Source organism: Sorex fumeus, unplaced genomic scaffold (genome assembly GCF_029834395.1).
Source record: "Sorex fumeus unplaced genomic scaffold, SorFum_2.1 ptg000065l, whole genome shotgun sequence".
Taxonomy (NCBI): Eukaryota; Metazoa; Chordata; class Mammalia; order Eulipotyphla; family Soricidae; genus Sorex; species Sorex fumeus.
In genome coordinates this window covers 655362-676329 of record NW_026606122.1, presented here as the reverse complement: position 1 = coordinate 676329, position 20968 = coordinate 655362, and positions in this window count along the sequence as shown.

The following is a 20968-nucleotide window of genomic DNA, read 5'->3' as shown; positions in this document are numbered from 1 at the left end:
GCTCATACCTGCTGTCCACAAGGCTCCCATGCGGCCGCCATCCTTCTTTCCAGAGAAGAGAGGGCGAATGGGGCAACACCCTTTCCCCTCTGGCAGACTTGATGGCCTGGATTAACGCATAGTCCTTTCACTTTTCTGCTCCAAGCTGCTGGGTTCTGCATTAAGTCCTTGTGCTTCTGGGGCTGTGGCCGTGCTGGAGAGCCGCTCGTGGGGGGCAACTGGTGACCTCGGTAGGGTGTGAAGGACGGACCGGAACGCCCCCCTACCCATGAGGTTTTAGTCGCCCCCACACCCCCGGCTCATGCCTGCTGTCCACAAGGCTCCCATGTGGCCGCCATCTTTCTTTCCAGAGAGGAGAGGGCGAATGGGGCAACACCCTTTCCCCTCCAGCAGACTTGATGGCCTGAATTAATGCATAGCCCGTTCACTTTTCTGCTCCAAGCTGCTGGGTTATGCATTAAGTCCTTGTGTTTCTGGGCTGTGGCCGTGCTCCAAACTTAACTATGATTTTCAGAGAGAAACGTTCGGTGGTTTACTTCCCATGGTTCACTTTGTATATAGAGAGATGTCGCGCGGTTTTGAGAAAAAGTCCTAGTTCCCGCATACTCGAGCTGTGCTTGTAGAGGCTTCTGGTCACCGGGGTTCCATCTGGGGGAGGCGGGATGCGGTACCTACCCCATCTGGGACTTCCCGATGATCTCGGCTTTTTTTGGAACCTGTTTTTTTTTTCCTTCGGGATCTGTGGATCCCGCCCTCCATGTAGTCCTTCCCTTCGGCTGAATGCTTTAAAGATGGCGCTGGGGGGCGGGCTGTGTGCGTGACTTCAGGAATCTGAGGTTACCTGGGAGTTGTAGTCACGGCAGATTTGAGGAAAAGTCCTAGTTCCCGCATACTTGAGCTGTGCTTGTAGAGGCTTCTGGTAACCGGGGTTCCATCTGGGGAGGCGGGATGCGGTACCTACCCCCTCTGCGACTTACCGATGATCTCGGCTCTTTTTGGAACCTTTTTTTTTCCCTTCGGGATCTGTGGATCCCGCCCTCCATGTAGTCCTTCTCTTCGGCTGAATGCTTTCTGCAGAGATATTTTGAAATTAAATAAAAGAAAGTTCTTGTGCTCTGACAAATGGAAATTCATATATTTCTTTAAGATCAATATGGATGTCTGAAATTATAATGACAGCAAAGTGACTTGTTTGTGTGTCTGAATGCATGTTCGCATGGCTTTCCCATTTTTAAGAAACTTATTGATAAACTTGAAAACCTTAAAAGTTGGGTACTTATGGCGTGGCCCGCCATTTGTTGAAGTCCCACAGTACCTGGGTTTGGTGAGATTGAGTGAGTCCTTGAAAGTTCTCTCAACTTCAAACTGTACTACAAAACAGTACTAATTAAAACTGCATGGTATTGGACTAGAAACAGAGCCACTGACCAACAGAACAAAGATAAATATTCTGTCACAAACTCTCAAATATATGATCACTTAATCTTTGATAAAGGAGCAAGAAATGTGAAGTGGAACAATGAAAGCAACAAATGGTGCTGAGAAAACTGGACAGCTACCTGCAAAAAAATGAACACTAATTTCTGTGTAATGCCAGGCACAATAATCAGAACAAAGTGGATTAAAGACCTCCATATCAGACCTGAATCCATAAGGTAAAAGGTAAAGGTAAAGGCCCTCCTGTTGATCATCGATTTGCTCGAGTGGGCCCAATAACGTCTCCATTGGAGACTTTGTTGTTACTGTGTTTGGCACACCAAATACGTCACGGGGAGCTTGCCAGGCTCTGCTGTGCGGGCGAGATACTCTCGGTAGCTTGCCGGGCTCTCCGAGAGGGACGGAGGAATCGAACTCGGGTCGGCCATGTTGGCTGCGTGCAAGGCAAACGCCCTACCACTGTGCTATCGTACATGGAAGAAAATGTAGGCAGAACACTCCATGATATTGAAGCTAAAAGCATCTTTAAACATGAAATACCAGGGCTGGAGCGATAGTACAGAGGGAAGGGCATTTTCCTTGCACTGGCCAACCCAGGTTCGATCCCCGGCATCCCATATGGTCCCCCAAGAACCGCCAGGAGTAATTCCTGAATGCAGAGCTAGGATTAACCCCTGAGCATCTCTAGGTGCGATGCAAAAAGCAAAAGAAAATATGAAACACCACTGACCAAGAAAGTGGAAACAAACATAAACAAATGGGACTATATTGAACTGAAAGCTTCTCACCTCAAAAGAAAGTGACCAAAATACAGAGAGAGCCCATGGAATGGGAAATAATATTTACCCAATATCCATCTGATAAGGGGTTAATATCTAGGATATACAAGACATTAGTGACATTGTACAAGAAAAAAAAACCCTTCAACCCCATTAAAAACTGAGAAGAATAACTGAACTGAAGCTCCCTCAAAAAAGAAATACAAATGGTCAAAAGACACATGAAAAATGCTATACATCGCTAATCATCAAGGAGATTAAAACCAAAGCAACAATGAGATATCATCTCACACCACAGAGACTGTCACACATCAAAAAGAACAAGAACAACCAGTGCTGGCACAGATGTGGGGAGAAAGGGACTCTCTTTCATTGTTGGTGGGAACGCTGACTGGTTCAGACTTTTTAAAAAACAATATGAGCATTCCTTCAAGAACTAGAAATTGAGCTTCCATATGACCCCACAATACCACTTCTAGGAATATATTCCGAGGGTGCAAAAAAGCACAATAAAAATGACATCTGCACCTGTATGTTCATTGTAGCACTCTTGATAATAGCTAGAGTCTGGAAACAACCCGAGTGTCCAAGAACAGATGACTGGTAAAAGAAACTTTGGTACATCTACACAATGGAATACTATGCAGCTGTTAGGAAAGATGAGGTAATAAAATTTTCTTATAAGTGGATGGTCATGGAGAGTATCATGCTAAGTGAAATGAGTCAGAAAGAGAGGGACAGACATAGAAGGACTGCACTCATTTGTGGAATATAATATATCATAATATGAGACTAAGAACAGTAGACACAAGGTCCATCCCTCCACCAGTGCACATTTTCCATCACAAATATCCCGAGTATCACCCTCATCCCAACCCTCCCCCTGAGTCTGGCAGACAATTTCCCCCCATACTCTTGCTCTACTTTTGGACATTATGTTTTGCAATATAGATACTGAGAGGCTATCATGTTTGGTCCTTTATCTACTTTCAGCACACATCTCCCATACCGAACGATCCATCCAACCATCATTGACTTAGTGATCCCTTCTCTATTCCAGCTGCCTTCACCCCAAGCTCATAAGGCAGACTATTTTGAAAGTGTGTCTTAAATTGCTTTACAAATGTCTTGAGAAAATCAAGTTATACTAAATTTAGTGAATAGTTGAGTAACTCATTTTACTAAAATATCAACTATTGGACTTATTTATAAGTCCAATAATTAATATTTTACTTATTTATTTAGGTTTTGGGGTCTCACCTGGGAATTCTGAGGGCTTACTCCTGGCTCTGTGCTCAGTGATCACTCTTGTCAGGGCTCGGGACCATATGGGATGCTGGGAATCAAACATGATTCAGTTGAATACAACACGGGAGGGTCCCAGAGAAAACAAGTAATCTAACTACGATGGTCCAAGAGCAAAGTCTCACTGGATAGGCTCTAACAAAGAGGAGGTGTCCCTTCCTTTTTACCCTAAAATCTTAAAAGCACTCTCAATGGTGAGGAAAATCTAAAACAAATTGTTCTGAGTCCTATAGTTTGTCTAATATGACAAACTAGGAGAAGCCACTTTGTTTTAAACAGGTTCATTAAGTATTATCATTATGTTCACCCTACCCTACCACCACCATTTCAGAGCAACAATAACAAACCTTAAAATAGAAATGTAGATAGAAATACAAACTAGGATTGAAGCCAGCCCTAATAAAGTAATAGTGGGTTTATATATTAAATACCAGAAAACCTGGGATTAGAGTGGTCCCAGGCAGAGGGTCAGGCACTTGCCTTGCATGCAGCCTATCCAGGTTCTATCCATGGCATCCCATATGGTTCCCCCAAACCTACCAAGTGTGATTCCAGAATGCAGAGCCAGTAATAACCCCTGAGAATTGCTGGGTGTGCTTCCTCCCTCAGGCCCCCAGAACCCCAGGAAAACCAGTAAAGGTTAGGGATGTCTGAGAAAGTTGAAACTGTCCCCTTCATTTTTTCTTAATGGAAAATAGGTGGAAAATTCAATCAGATATTTAATTTGCACTTACCTTTGAAAGTGGTTTCAATGAAACATCTCCTGAGGAATTGTATTTATCACACTGGTGCCCAGTATTCAGAATTCCTGCCATCCTAATAATTTGCTTCCTGTTCTCTTTTTCTATAAAACTGCTTCTTCTGACCATATAAACAAAATGCTTTTTTCAGGACATAAGTCGACCACTTTCAATCTGCTGGCCTATAGTACTTTTCCTTCCTTCCTTCCTTCCTTCCTTCCTTCCTTCCTTCCTTCCTTTCTTCCCTCCCTCCCTCTCTTTCTCTCTCTCTTTCTTTCTTTCTTTCTTTCTTTCTTTCTCTCCTTCCTTCCTTCCTTTCTTCCTTCTTTCCTTCTTTCTTTCTTTCTTTCTTTCTTTCTTTCTTTCTTTCATTTTTTAAAAATTTTTATTAGTGAAACACCATGAGGTACAGTGGTAGACTTACAAATTTTGTGCTTGGGTTTCAGTTATACAATGATCGAGTACCCATCCCTCCACCAGTTCCCATTTTCCATCACCACGGGTCCCAGTATCCCTCCCACCCCCCATAACCTCTCATCCCACCCTGTCTCTGTGGCAGGGCATTCCCTTTTGTTCTCTCTCTCCTTTTGGGTGTTGTGGTTTGCAAAAGAGGCATTGAGTGGCAATCATGTTTGGTTTATAGTATACTTTCAGCATGCTTCTCCCATCCTGGGTGGATCCAGCAATACCACTCTTGGGAATATATACCAGAGAGGCAAAAAAGTATAGTTGAAGTGACATCTGCACTTGTTTCTTCTTTATTTATTATTTTTATAGAAGCATCAGGATTTGTGATACTGTTTATTATGCTTTTCATACATATATCATTCCAGCACCACATCCATTACCAGGATGCTCACTTCTCTCCACCAGTAGCCTCCCCCCCCCATGTAAGCTCAGTTATATTTAGAAAATTTCCAGATAAAACTCTTTCCTGATCAATCACGATATTTCATGTAATTTGCCCTGCAGGGGCGTAGAACTTCTAGGGTACAAGATCACAGGTGACTTTGATGATAAACAAGATGAGAAAACTTGGATGGTATATAAAATGAGAAAACTTTTTTTTTTTATTTTTATCAGTGAAACACCATGAGGTACAGTCGTAGACTTACAAATTTCTGTGCTTGGATTTCAATTATACAATGATCAAGCACCCATACCTCCACCAGTGCCCATTTTCCACCACCACGTGCCCCAGTATCCCTCCCACCCCCCATCCCTCCCATCCCACTCCGCCTCTGTGGCAGGGCATTCTCTTTTGTTCTCTCTCTCCTTTTGGGTGCTGTGGTTTACAAAAGAGACATTGAGTGGCAATCATGTTTGGTCTATAGTCTACTTTCAGCATGCTTCTCCCATCCTGGAAGGATCCTCCCAACACCCTTTATTTGGTGCTACCTTCTCTATCAGAGCTCCCTTTTTCCCTAGCATGTGTGGCTGGCTTCCAAGCCATGGAGCAAACCTCCTGGTACTAATCTTGGCCACTCTTGGGTGTTAGTTTCCTATTTTGTTACTTTATGTTCCCCCAGATGAATGCAATCTTTCTATGTCTATCCATTTCAGTCTGACTCATTTCGCTTAACATGATACTTTCCATGTAGTACCACTTCTATGTAAATTTCACGACTTCATCTTTTCTAACAACTACATAGTACTCCACTGTGTAGATGTACCAAAGTTTCTTTATCCCGTCATCTGTTCTTGGGCACAAGATGATAAAACTTTGATGGTGTACAGAATGAGAAAAAATTCTCTCAAAATAATTAAATGCTGCATGACAAAGACTGAAATATTTGAAGACTAGGTGTGAGTAAAATTTGCAGAATATTACTTTTTAGCTGTTATTTTCTTTTTTGCCTGCTGAGATATGAGAAACATAAAAAATATGGTAACTAGTAAACAAAAATAACCCTCATACTCAGGATGAATTACATCTGACTTAAACAACAGTTTTGACTTACTGTCAAGACTAGACAAAAGAAAAATAATTACAACAATACTTTATTTTTCATAGAATTGTGCTGCTTTTTAGTTTTTAGGAATATGATTACTTTTCAATTTCTCTACCTGTCATCAATGTATTCTAATATTTTCTCTTTCCTGATTCAGTCCTTTGAGATTGTATTTACTTATTTATTTTCTATTATTTGGAGATCCTACCAAGCATTGTTCATGGGAGAGTAGTATCCAGAGTCGTTTCCAGTCTTACTCAACAAATCAGTTTAGTCTGAGGGCCAAGGAAGTATTACTACATGGGCCCTGAAGTTCAGGGGATCACCAGGGCCACCTAAGAGGTGCCTGCGGGCCTCTAGAACACAGTTGTTGAAGCTCAGGGTCCTCTAGGGCTATATGTCATGATGCCTGGAAAGCCATGTGGTGCCAGGATCAAAACAGAGAGGCATGCAAGACATTAAGCTCAAAGCTCTTCCAAAACATGAATCTGTGGAAAGGGATTCAGAGCAAAGATTATGTGAGGTGAATACTGTCATTTCCAGATAAAGGAGAGAGATTTCAGGAAAAGCTAAACACCTTAATCTTGGATTTTTGGTCCACAGAACTATGAGGAAAAAAATACTTTTTTTGTTTAAATGTTTTGTGCTATCTATTAAATGTGTTTTTTCTATTTAACCCTAACAAACTAATATAGTAAGCTTATGTGTAATTATAAATAAATGACCAATCTTCTGAGAACTGGTGGATCCATTTTCATATTGTCACTTGTTACACATGAAGGTTGCATTTTCTCTGTATTATCACTGGCAATGGCATATCCTTTTAATTATTAACATTTTTAGTGCATGGGAAGAGTTATTTTATTATGGTTTGGATTTGAATTTCCTAATGACTAAGTGCTGGAACGATAGCACAGCGGTAGGGCGTTTGCCTTGCACGCAGCCAACATGGCCAACCCGAGTTCGATTCCTCCGCCCTTCTCGGAGAGCCCGGCAAGCTACCGAGAGTATATTCGATATGCCAAACACAGTAACAACAAAGTCTCCAGTGGAGACGTTACTGGGCCTGCTCGAGCAAATCGAAGATCAACGGGAGGGCCTTTACCTATTTTACCTTTTAATGACTAATTGAATGAATTATAATGAATTAGTCATCCTTATCTATCTTACTTTATTACAATATCAACATACCTTGGACTATTAAAGAATAGACTATTGTCCTACAGGTAGCACTAAAGTCTCTCTAGAGCTACTGCTTAAACATTTAATAAACAATAAAACACTGAAATGCATACATTAATTACATACAGGCTTACAGTAAAATAATGTTGTGAATTGCATACAGGCTTACAATAAAGTAATGATGGAATTAAAGATAAAAATGCTCAGAATTGATTGTTTTCAACTTATTGCATTCCAGTATTGTCTATGTCTTGAAATTATCTTTGTATGTGTAGTGTGGAAATGTTATATAATACATAGCATGCATCTCTTCTTAGGCATGTATTCAGTAACTTGATATTGATGACTTCAAAAACACCATGATATAACTATTTATACCATAACACGGAAATCAGAAAATCAGAGTTAGATGAATTTTTGTGTGAATTGCCTAAAATTAAGAAAGTTTTATAAAAATGTCAATAATGCAAATTAAATCTAAATGTGTTTTTCATCCACATCAATTAAATGAAAAGATTAGCTTGGAAAATTAAGAAATTTCTATTTTAGTATTTGAGAATTATTGTTTAATTTAGTAAAAACGTCACCAGAGTCATTGACAAGTATAGTAATTTCGAGATAGGTCTTCGTCAATGTTTGAGTTTTGTTGCTGTTTTAAACAAAAAGGTTAAAAACCAAAATTAATGGGAAGAGAGAGATAGCACAGGTGGTAATTGGCTTGTCTTGCAAGCTGCTATCCCTCCTTCAATACCTGGCATAATATATAGTCCCCTGAGCTCCACCAGGAGCTATCTCTGAGCACAGAGCCAGGAGTAAGCTTTGAGCACCAACAAAACAAACAAAAAACTATGTTAGTACTACTTTTGGACAGACAATATTAGGAGGCATCCCCCGGACGCCGGGAGACAAAGCTGATCTGAGCCTCTCTGCCTCTCCCTTTCTGCCGCCCAAGCCGAGTTGGTCTCTTCTCCCCACCCAGTCTTTACTCCCCGGACACACACCAGGTATCCTTGGGGGTGTAATGGAATGCAATAAGTTGAAAACAATCAATTCTGAGCATTTTTATCTTTTTCCATCATTACTTTATTGTAAGCCTGTATGCAATTCACAACATTATTTTACTGTAAGCCTGTATGTAATTAATGTATGTATTTCAGTGTTTTATTGTTTATTTAATGTTTAAGCAGTAGCTCTAGAGAGACTTTAGTGCTACCTGTAGGACAATACTAGTCTATTCTTTAATGGTCCAAGGTATGTTGATATTGTAATAAAGTAATTTTTACTAAATTAAACAATAATTCTCAAATACTAACATAGAAATTTCTTAATTTTCCAAGCTAATCTTTTTTTTCCAGTTGAAATGATTGTTTTATTGAAGTTTCACTAAAATAAAGCTGTTGTGCTTTTTTTGGAATGAAAAACCGCCTATTGATCAGAGTGGAGACCTGATAATTTGGGGGGGGGAGACAAAATCATCTTGCTTTAAAACAAATATGAAATCAATATTGGCAAAGGTAGACATGCTGCTTTAATCAACAAGGATGACTCTGGTCAGAATTGTAGATGAAAGCAAAGCAATGAGATAGTGGGTTTGCAAGTAGTAAGCAATACAGTTATTGAGACACTCATATTTGGAATTAAGCTTCCCAAATCATCTTAGCCCTTGAACACTGCACAGTCCATGTGATATACATTCTTCAGTCTTAGGTCTCGTGAGGTGCTGGAGTTAGAGCAGCATTTATATTTGAGCAAATGTAACTTTCCTTTCAAATACACACATTTCTTTCCCAGGGGAAACAGTGCTGCTGAGTCTAAGGACCAAACTGATCTATAAAAGAGGCTCAGGCACTTCGGGGTGAAATTTATCCAACTAGATTTCCTGCTTATAAAAATAGAACACAGCGGTGTTCTAATAATAGAACACAGCGCTGTGTATTCGATATGCCAAAACCAGTAACTACAACTGGTCTCATTCACCTGACCCTGAAGGCTTCACCGACATGGCAGCACTGAGAAGGATGAGAAAGGAGAGGCCGACAAAATCTCAAGGCCGACCTAGGCTGCCACAACGAAGGAAGACAAAAATGATCGTCTGTACTTTCAATGCACGTACGCTAGCATCAGATGCATCCATCGAGGACCTGATGGTACAAGCGCGAATGATCAAGTACGACATCATTGGTCTGACCGAGACAAGAAGGCACGAATCTCACCATGCCGTTTTAACACTGGAGAAGAATTGTTCCTCGGAACATGCGATAAAAGAGGTGTTGGAGGCGTTGGTGTCCTTGTCAACACAAACTTGGCCAAGAGCATTGATTCATTCGAATGCCTAACAACCCGAATCGGACGTTTACATTTGAATAGATGTGGCTCACTGCCTGCAGTTTCTATCTTCGTTGTCTACGCACCAACATCTCATTATGATGAAAGAGAAATCGAGAAGTTCTACATGGAGCTAGAGAAGTTATATAAAGAAGACCACACCTTCTACAAGATCATTGTGGATGATTTTAATGCCAAGATAGAACCGAGAAGATCAGCTGAAGAACTTCACATCGGGACCCATGGCCTAGAATGGAACGAACAGGGTGAGAGACTGTCTGAGTTCATCATGTCGACCAAGACCATTCATGGTAACTCACAGTTCCAGAAGGCAGAATCTAAACGATGGACATGGGAGTCTCCCGGTGGACGATTCCACAACGAAATAGACCACATCATATTCAATCGACGGTTTTGCCTGACTGATGTCGCTGTTGTTCCAAAATTTCGAACGGGATCGGAACACCGTCTCCTTCGTGCGAAATTCTACTTCACAGAGCGGGGAGAAAGGGCTGCAAAGTTCAAAAAGAGAACTCCCAGAATGACCACCAACTGGGAACTCTTTGGTACTATTGCGGCAACATGGGAAGATGCCATTGTTGACAACATTGACGAGGAATACGATCGACTGGTTCAGCACCTCCACGAATGTGCGAGGAACGCCAAGAGAGAGATAGCCACAAAAAGTCGCCTATCTTCAAAAACTCTTGAGCTAATTCGCCAGCGTGGTTTGGCGCATGCCTCAGGCAACCGCAAGCTAACGTCCGAGCTCAAAAAGCAGTGCAGAGATGCGATCAAGGAAGATCTCAAAGAGAGAAGAGCAGAAGTACTGGTAGATGCGGCAGAAGCTGGGAAAGTATTCGTTACGCCCGCCTGTCCTTCGCCAACTATAAGACCAAGATGACTGCCCTCCGACGTCCTGATGGATCCATCACATCCTCCAGAACGGCAATGGAGAAGATTATCCATGACTTCTACTCAAATCTCTTCGATAGCCATGTCCACTTGCCGACATACCAAATTCCACAGGATGGGTATGTCGTTCCCAACGTTCTCCCTTCCGAAATCCGACACGCCATTTCGTCGGTAAAGAAACAAACAGCACCCGGCCCAGACAAGGTCAGACCTGAACACCTGAAGAACCTGCCGTCAGTACTCATCAATACACTGGCTCGGCTCTTCACTCGCTACCTGTCTGAATGCAAGGTTCCGTCCCAATGGAAAACCAGCAGGACCGTACTACTGTTCAAGAAGGGAGACATCCATGACATTGGCAACTATCGCCCGATATGCCTATTGTCTGTCATCTACAAGTTGTTCACTCGAGTCATCCTAAATAGGATTGGCAGAACACTAGATGAAGGACAACCATGCGAGCAAGCAGGGTTCCGCTAAGGATTCAGCACCATCGACCATATCCACACGATAACCAAACTCATTGAGGTTTCTCGGGAGTTCAAGATGCCGCTCTGTTTAACATTCATTGATTTAAAGAAGGCCTTTGATTCTGTTGAGACGGAAGCGGTCATTGAAGCCCTAGCCAATCAGGGCATTCAAGCCCAATACATCAGGATCCTCCGTGAGCTGTATTGCGGATTCACTACCAGGATCTCACCATTCTACAAAGAAGTGATCGTTGATGTCAAGAGAGGGGTGCGGCAGGGTGATACCATTTCACCAAAACTCTTCAGTGCCACCCTCAAGAACATCATGCGACGACTGGAATGGGAAGGAATGGGAGTGAAGATAGATGGTCGGCAACTACACCACCTCTGCTTTGCTGATGACATTGTTTTAATAACACCAAACATCAGCCAAGCGGCACAAATGCTGGCCGACTTTGACCGTGAGTGTGGAAAGGTAGGACTACAGCTGAATCTTACGAAGACAATGTTTATGAGAAACAGCCTTGTTCCTGATGCCCCATTCGCTCTCAATGGAACGACCATCTCCGAATGCAACAGCTATGTGTACCTAGGTCGAGAAGTCAACATGACAAATGACCTGGCACCCGAGCTGCGCAGGAGGAAGAGAGCGGCTTGGAACGCCTTCAAGAACGTCGAACAAATAGCTAAGAGGACGAAGAACCTCCGGCTCTGGTCACATCTCTTTGATTCCACTGTTCTTCCTGCATTTACATATGCCTCAGAGACCTGGGCCCTAAGCAAACAAGATGAGAACGCCATTCAGGTCTCCCAAAGAAGAATAGAAAGAGCTATGCTTGGAATATCACGTTTCACTCAAATGAGAGAACGAATCCGGAGTTCTGACATCCGTCGACGATCAAGAATCAGGGATGCTGTCTCATTTGCCAAGGTGTCGAAAATCAGATGGGCTGGTCACATAATGAGATTTAAAGACGACCGTTGGACTAGAGCTGTTACTGATTGGATTCCACGGGATGTCAAGAGACCGCGTGGCCGCCCACCTACCAGATGGTCAGACTTCTTCGTCAAGATCATGAACGATCAGTTTGAGGCCCTTCATGTTCCCGGAACGAACAGATGCCATTGGGCTACACTAGCACGAGACAGGGACAAATGGAGACGTTACTGGCGCCCGCTCGAGCAAATCGACGACTAACGGGAAGTTAAGTGATTAAGTGATTAAGTGAATAATAGAACAAACAGAGATTTTTTTTCCTGAAGCCACATTGCTCTTTTCCCCAGGTCATTTGGAAGCTTTTTGGCTTTGGGTATAAAATAGTATAAAGTGTTTTCCCCAGAACTCTAATTTTCTACTAATCTGGGAACTCGCTTCATTGAAATGATGTCTCTTGTTTGGGCAATAAAGCAAGAGAGGACAGCAATCTCAAAGGGACAATAGCTCTGACAACAAATAAACAGAACCAGAATTTTAACTCAAAAAAAAAAACTTTTAAGTATCAGCTATAGAATATGCAAGCACTAAATGTTAGTGAAAATGATTGGCATCCAATTGAATAGACTATATAGAGAGTGGATTGTGCAGGTTCATGTTAACAAGCATTTGTTTAGTTCATACCATTATACTGGTGCTTCGGGGAGTACAGCAGAAGTGCACAGAAAGTCTAGACTCTGGTGTCAGATTACCTATTTCCACAGGTTTGGGTCACCATTTGATGCCTGACTTAGTCATCCAAGCTAATCTTTTCATTTAATTGACTGTGGATGAAAAACACATTTAGATTTAATTTGCATTATTGACATTTTTGCTCGAGCGGGCCCAGTAACGTCTCCATTGGAGACTTTGTTGTTACTGTGTCTGGCATATCGAATACTCTCAGTAGCTTGCCGGGCTCTCCAAGAGGGGCGGAGGAATCGAACTCGGTTCGGCCATGTTGGCCGCTTGTAAGGCGAACGCCCTACCCTCTGTGCTATGGAGCGATAGCACAGCGGGTAGGGCGTTCGCCTTACAAGCGGCCAACATGGCCGACCCGAGTTCGATTCCTCCGCCCCTCTCGGAGAGCCCGGCAAGCTACCGAGAGTATTGGATATGCCAGACACAGTAACAACAAAGTCTCCAATGGAGACGTTACTGGGCCCGCTCGAGCAAATCGACGATCAATGGGAGGGCCTTTACCTTTACCTTATTGACATTTTTATAAAACTTTCTCAATTTTAGGCAATTCACATAAAAATTAATCTAACTCTGATTTTCTGATTTCCTTGTTATGGTATAAATAGTTATATCATGGTGTTTTTGAAGTCATCAATATCAAGATGCTTACGCGGCCGCAGGTAGTTTACTCAAATCAAGAAATATCACCCCTACACCTACACAACAACATGAAGAAACAACGCAAATCCCAGCCACAGGGAGACGACGAGGAAATAACTCCAGAAGCCTCAGTAGGTGCTAGCCACCTTAGGGACCTCTCTGACAAGGAATTCAGACATGAAGTCATTAAGATGTTCAATCAACTCGATGAAACAGTCAGACAGATATCCGCTACATTGAAAGAGGACATGAAAGAAACAATCGATCGCACAATCGACAAAATACAGCAAGAAATGAGAGCCAAAATTAGAAAGCTTCGCACAGAAATGGCAGGGATCACAGATTCCATAGATGAAGTCAAAAACTCACTCTGTGCCCTCAAAAATAAAATGACCACAGCTGAGGAAAGAATCAGTGAGCTGGAAGATCAGCTGCACCAAGCCAACAACGCAACAACAAACAGTGGCAAAGGACCTCAAAATTGCTCTACAGAGAATCAGAGTCCTACGAGACGATTCCAAAAAAAAAAAAAAAACATTAGAATCACTGGACTACCAGAAACTCAGGAAAACAATCCAAACCAAAAAAACACGGTGAAACAAATCATTGCTGAAGTATTCCCAGAGCTCCACAATGCAGCCATTCAGGTTCAAGGAGCCCGAAGGGTACCAGCTAAAAGAGACCCTAACAAAGACACTCCAAGACATATCATAGTTAGAATGATTGATGCTGCCGATAGAGATACAATACTGCAAGCATCAAGGTCAAAGAAGGAAATCACATACAAAGGATCACCCCTTAGATTCACAACAGATCCATCAGAGGAAACCCTCCAAGCCCAAAGACAGTGGAAGATATAGCGAAAAAACTCACTGAAATGAATGCTTCACCAAGAATACTCTATGAGGCTAAACTCTTACTCAAAATTGAAGGAACAGTACACTATTTTCTAGACAAACAACAGCTCAGGAACTTCATAGATTCAAAACCAAACCTAAAACAAGGCCTAAGGGGGCTACTTTAAGACAAGACAAACCCTACAACCACAACACATCCGCACAGAAACATGACATAAAACCCCATAATCATACTCTCTCTCAATGTCAATGGTCTAAATTTACCAATTAAGAGACACAGAGTGGCAAAATGGATACAGAGACAGAACCCAACATTCTGCTGCCTACAAGAAACTCATCTCAACACTCAGAGCAAACACAGACTCAAAGTCAAAGGATGGAAAACAATCCTGCAAGCAAACAGCTCCTGCAAAAAAGCTGGGGTGGACATACTAGTATCCGACAACATTAATTTCACCATGAAAAAGACTAGAAGGGACAGTGAAGGCCATTTTCTCTTCATCAAGGGATACGTACAACAGGAAGAAATCACACTCTAAAACGTATATGCACCTAATGAAGGAACAGCTAAATATTTAAAACAACTGCTAACAGATTTTAAGGAGGACATTGCAAGCAACACAATAGTACTTGGAGACTTCAACATTGCCCTATCACCTCTGGAAAGGTCAACAAGAACAAAACCCAGCAAGGAATCATTGGCTTTGAAAGAAGAAATAGAAGAGAGAGGGCTTATAGACCTATACAGGACTTTACACCCCCAAAAGAAAGAATACACATTCTTCTCCAGTGCACATGGAACATTTTCCAAAATAGACCATGTGCTAGGATACAAAACATACCTCACGAGAATCAGGAATATAGAAATAGTATCAGCCATCTTTTCAGACTGAGGATAATGCACTGAGGATAGAAGTGAATCACACACAGACACGGAGAACCAAATCAAACACCTGGAAATTAAACAACTCGATGCTGAACAACGAGTGGGTCAGGAATGAAGTCAAGGACGAAATCAAAAGATACTTGGAAAAAAATGAGAATGAAGATACGAGCTACCAGAACCTATGGGATGCAGCGAAAGCCGTATTAAGGGGAAAATTTATAGTTCTGCAAGCATATCTTAGGTCTGTAGAAACGATGCACATAAACAACTTGACCTGACAGCTCAAGACCTTAGAAAAGAATCAACAGAAAAAGCCTGATTAAATCAGGCAGAAGGAAAGAGATCATAAAACTTAGAGCAGAAATTAACGACATGGAAACGAAAGAAACAATCCAAAAGATCAATGAAACCAAGAGCTGGTTCTTCGAGAAAAAAACAAGATAGATAAACCACTAGCAACACTCACAAAGAAACAGAGAGAGAGAACCCTAATAAACTGAATCAGAAATGAGAAGGGGGATATCACAACAGAAACCAAAGAAATCCAAAAGATCATCAGAGACTACTTTGAAAGTCTATATGCCATGAAATAAGAGAACCTAGAAGAAATGGACAAATTCCTGGACTCCTATAATCACCCAAAGCTGAATCAAGAAGATCTGGAGTATCTGAATAGACCTATTAACATCAACGAAATAGAAACTGCAATCAAAAGTCTTCCGAAAAACAAAAGCCCGGGCCCAGATTGATTCACTAGCGAAATTTTCCAAACATTTAAAAAGGACCTGCTGCCAGTCCTTCTCAAGCTTTCCCAGGAAATTGAAAAAACAGAAACTCTCTCAAAGAGTTTCTATGAAGCCCATATCTCTCTAATACCAAAAGGAAACAAAAATACGAGAAAAGGAAACTACAGGCCGATATCCCTGATTAACACGTATGTGAAGATTCTCAACAAAGTACTAGCAAATAGAATTCAACTACTCATCAAAAAGTTCATACACCATGACCAAGTAGGATTCATCCCGGAGATGCAAGGCTGGTTTAACACTCGGAAATCAATCAACATAATCCACCATATCAACAAAAGAAAAGATAAAAATCATACGATCATATCAATAGATGCAGAGAAAGCATTTGAGAAGATCCAGCGCCGGTTTATGATGAAAACCCTCACCAAAATGGGGATAGAGGAGACTTTCCTCTATACAGTTAAAGCCATCTACCAGAAGCCTACAGCAAGCATCGTCCTCAATGGCGAAAAACTGAGAGCCTTCCCTCTAAGATCAGGGACGAGACAAGGATGTCCACTCTCTCCACTGCTGTTCAATATAGTACTGGAAGTACTTGCAACAGCGATTAGGCAAGAAAAAGATATTAGGGGCATCCAGGTAGGAAAGGAAGAAATCAAGCTCTCACTATTCACAGATGATATGATACTATACTTAGAGAACCCAATAACCTCTGCCAAGAAACTTCTAGAAACAATAGGCTTGTATAGTAAAGTTGCAGGCTATAAAATCAATACCCCAAAGTCCATGGATTTCCTATATGCAAATAGTGAAAGAGAAGAAAGTGACATGAAGAAAACAATTCCATTCACAATTGTGCCCCAGAAAATCAAGTACCTTAGAAATACACCTTAACTAAGGAAGTAAAGGAACTGTAAAAAGAAAATTACAAAATGCTGCTTTAGAAAATAAAAGCGGACACGAGGAAATGGAAAAATATCCCCTGTTCATGGATTGGGAGAATTAACATTGTCAAAATGGCAATATTTCCCAAAGCATTGTATAAATTCAACACAATCCCTATTAGGATACCCATGAAATTCTTCAAAGAATTGGAGCAAACACTCCTGAAATTTATATGGAACAATAATCCCCCACGAATAGCTAAAGCAATTCTTGGGAAAAAGAAGATGGGAGGAATCAACCTCCCTAACTTCAAACTTTACTACAAGGCAGCAATAATTAAAACAGTATGATACTGGAATAAAGGCAGAGCTGTAGATCAATGGAACAGGGTTCAATATACTGACATCTCCCCCCAAGTGTACGAGCATCTAATCTTCAATAAGGGGGCAAGTAAAGTGAAGTGGAGCAGGGAAAATCTCTTTAACAAATTATGCTGGCAAAACTGGACGGCTCTATGCAAAAAAAATGGGCTCAGATCTCTGCCTAACTCCATGTACAAAAGTAAGATATAAGTGGATTAAAGACCTCAACATCAGACCGGAATCTATAAGGTACATTGAGGAAAAAGTTGGCAAGACCCTTCATGACATAGAAGCTAATGGTATCTTCAAATATGTCACACCGCTGGCCATGCAAGTGAAAACAGAGATAGACAAATGGGACTATCTTAAACTAAGAAGCTTCTGCACTTCAAAAGAAACAGTGACCAAAATACAAAGACAGTCTACAGAATGGGAAATGATATTCACCAACTACACATCTGATAAGGGGTTGATATCAAGGATATACAAAATACTGGTTGAACTCAACAAAAAGAAAACATTCAACCCCATCAAAAATGGCGAGATGAAACGAATAGAAACTTTCACAAAGAAGAAATCCGAATGGCTAAAAGGCACATGAAAAAAGGTTTCACATTATTAATCATCAGGGAGATGCTGATCCAAACCACAATGAGATATCACTTAACACCACAGAGACTGGCCCATATCCACAAGAACAAAAGAAACCGGTGCTGGCGCCGATGTGGTGAGAAAGGGACACTCCTTCACTGTTGGTGGGAATGCCGACTGGTTCAGCCCTTTTGGAAAACAGTATGGACGATTCTCAAAAAATTAGAAATTGAGCTCCCATTTGATCCAGCAATACCACTCCTGGGAATATATCCCAGAGAGGCAAAAAATATAGTCGAAGTGACATCTGCAATTGTCTCTTTATAATAGCCAGAATCTGGAAAAAACCTGAGCGCCCGAGAACAGATGGCTGGTTAAAGAAACTTTGGTACATCTACACAATGGAGTACTATGTAGCTGTTAGAAAAGACGAAGTCACGAAATTTACATACAAGTGGTACTACATGGAAAGTATCATGTTAAGCGAAATGACTCAGAAAGAAAGGGATAGACATAGAAAGATTGCATTCATCTGGGGAACATAAAGTAACAAAATAGGACACTAACATTCAAGAATGGTCGAGATTAGTACCAGGAATTTTACTCCATGACTTGGAGGCCAACCACACATACTAGGGTAAAAAGGAGCTCAGATAAAGAGGGGAGCACCAAATAAAGGGTGTTGGGAGTATCCTCCCAGGATGGGAAAAGCATGCTGATAATAGACTATAGAGCAAACATGATTGCCACTCAATGTTTCTTTTGCAAACCACAACACCCAAAAGGAGAGAGAGAACAGAGGGTAATGCCCTGCCACAGAGACAGGGTGGGATGGAGGAGATAGGGGGTGATGGGGGGTGGGAGGGATGCTGGGTTCCGTGGTGGTGGGAACTGGGCACTGGTGGAGGCATGGGTATTTGATCATTGTATAATTAAAACCCAAGCACAAAAATGTGTAAGTCTGCAACTGTACCTCATGATGTCTCACTATTAAAATTTTTTTAATAAATAAAAATACTATATTAGTATTTTTCAAGCCAATATCCTTGACCCTTATGCATAACTCCAACAAACACCAAATAATATGGTCTTTAAGCAGCCCCTAGTGAATCTGGAGTGGTACACATAATATCAGAAGGATTGGTTATAGAAAATGGCTTATATGGACGTAAAGCAGGAAGTGGGTATGAAGAACAAATGGAGGAGGGAAAAAGTAATAAAGGGAAGAGAGATCAGACCAAATAAAATCTGGTATATATCTAAGAGTCTACTTCAGATCTAGTATGAAGAGAGGTACTACAATAATTGGAAGTATTGGTTCATAGAACAAGGATGAAGATGCAGAAATCCACATCAATTCCCTATATGTCAACTAAGTATATGTCACAGCTAAAACTGAATTACAAACAAGGTTAAAGACATTTAATTTATTGATAGGGTTGTTTTCTCCCTTAATGTACTATATATGCAAGATGATGTTCTGCTCAGAAAAAGAAAACTGGGAAAATCTCTAGGAGCAAGGATTTTATGGATAATTTTTATTCCATGAGAAATGCAAAGATATATTATTTTTTCTTAACATTGTTCTTTCTTGTCGTCATTCTTGGAACCATCTTTTGTAGAAGAGAACACCCAACACGAGGTTTCTTTTCCATCCTCTAATTTCTCAATTGTTAATATAAAATCATCCAATATATGAAATTGTTCCAGTGTCCACTAGAGGGAGATATGCTACTGCAGGTAATGCCTTCTGGGGCATAAACTGTAAGGATTAACTTGAGCTACTTTATAATTTTAAGTCCTCATAGCATACAACCAGGCCCGACCCTGCTTAGTTTCCGAGATCAGACGAGATCGGGCGCGTTCAGGGTGGTGGGTAGGGCGTTCGCCTTACAAGCGGCCAACATGGCCGACCCGAGTTCGATTCCTCCGCCCCTCTCGGAGAGCCCGGCAAGCTACCGAGAGTATTCGATATGCCAGACACAGTAACAACAAAGTCTCCAATGGAGACGTTACTGGGCCCGCTCGAGCAAATCGACGATCAACGGGAGGGCCTTTACCTTACCTTAATAGCATACAACACCTAATAAATAATATAAGTCCCTTTAGAACACCTGAAAACATAGAAGGAAATATATAAATGGTACAAACACGCCACAGTCCCCATTCCCTTACCCATGACTCCAAATATGATAGATTCCCAGTAGTCTACTCTAATGTTCCTCCCCTTGCTCAAATGTTAAGAAATGCAGGGCAAAGAGTTAATGGTATCTCCTTGTACAGTGTCTTTAGATTATTTTGTGTAATACTGGAGAGGACAATATAAGAAATAAATATTATTATTACAATCATTTGGGACATGAAACCTGAAATTAACAGTTCCACCACAAAACCCACAAACCTTGTATTTCTATATAGATTCACACTATTTTATATGCTGCTGTTTATTTGTCTCTCATCCGCCAGATATAATTGATACTAGTTTAAGAATTGCTGCATTTTGTTTTCTGTTGTATCTCAGCATTAAGAAAAGTGCTGGGAACCCAGTATATATACAGTAGAGTAAAAGGGAGACAGGATACTTAATGAGGTAGGATGAGAGGAGGAATCACTGTAGGGTGATTCTTCTGTTAGTACCTTGGATGAAAGAAGGTAGATAAATGTCTGGGAGGTTAGAGAAGAAACTAGTTATTCTCTGACAAAGGCATAGAGCATCTAGCGCCCTTCAGACTTGTAGTATATTAATACTTCTATGGTCACCAGACTGTCCTGACACTTGCTTTAAGTATCCAAACAGTTGAGAGATTGAAAATAAAAGTGTATCATACCAAGAGTTGAGCACAATGATGGATATTGATTTTTATCAATGTCCTTATTCAATAAGATCAATAGTATACCAATGCTTGTTAAGTGCTTGTTGGGTTCAGTCATTTTGCGAAAGATTCCTATTCATTGACCTCACTCTATTCTCATAGTGAGAGTGGACAGTTATATCTTACAAATCCAAACCCAAATGCCAAGTTCTTGCTCTTTTCTTGAAGTAAGAGATTTCTGAAACAAGGCACACATATCACTATGAGTGTTGGTGATGGCTGTAAGGATGCTAGGACAAACATTTTGTTCACAGTTTTAAAGATTTTTGTACTTCTTGTTCAATAAGAAAATATAGATATCACATAACGCTGAATTTAGACCTTCTTTGGAGATAGGGAAAAGAAA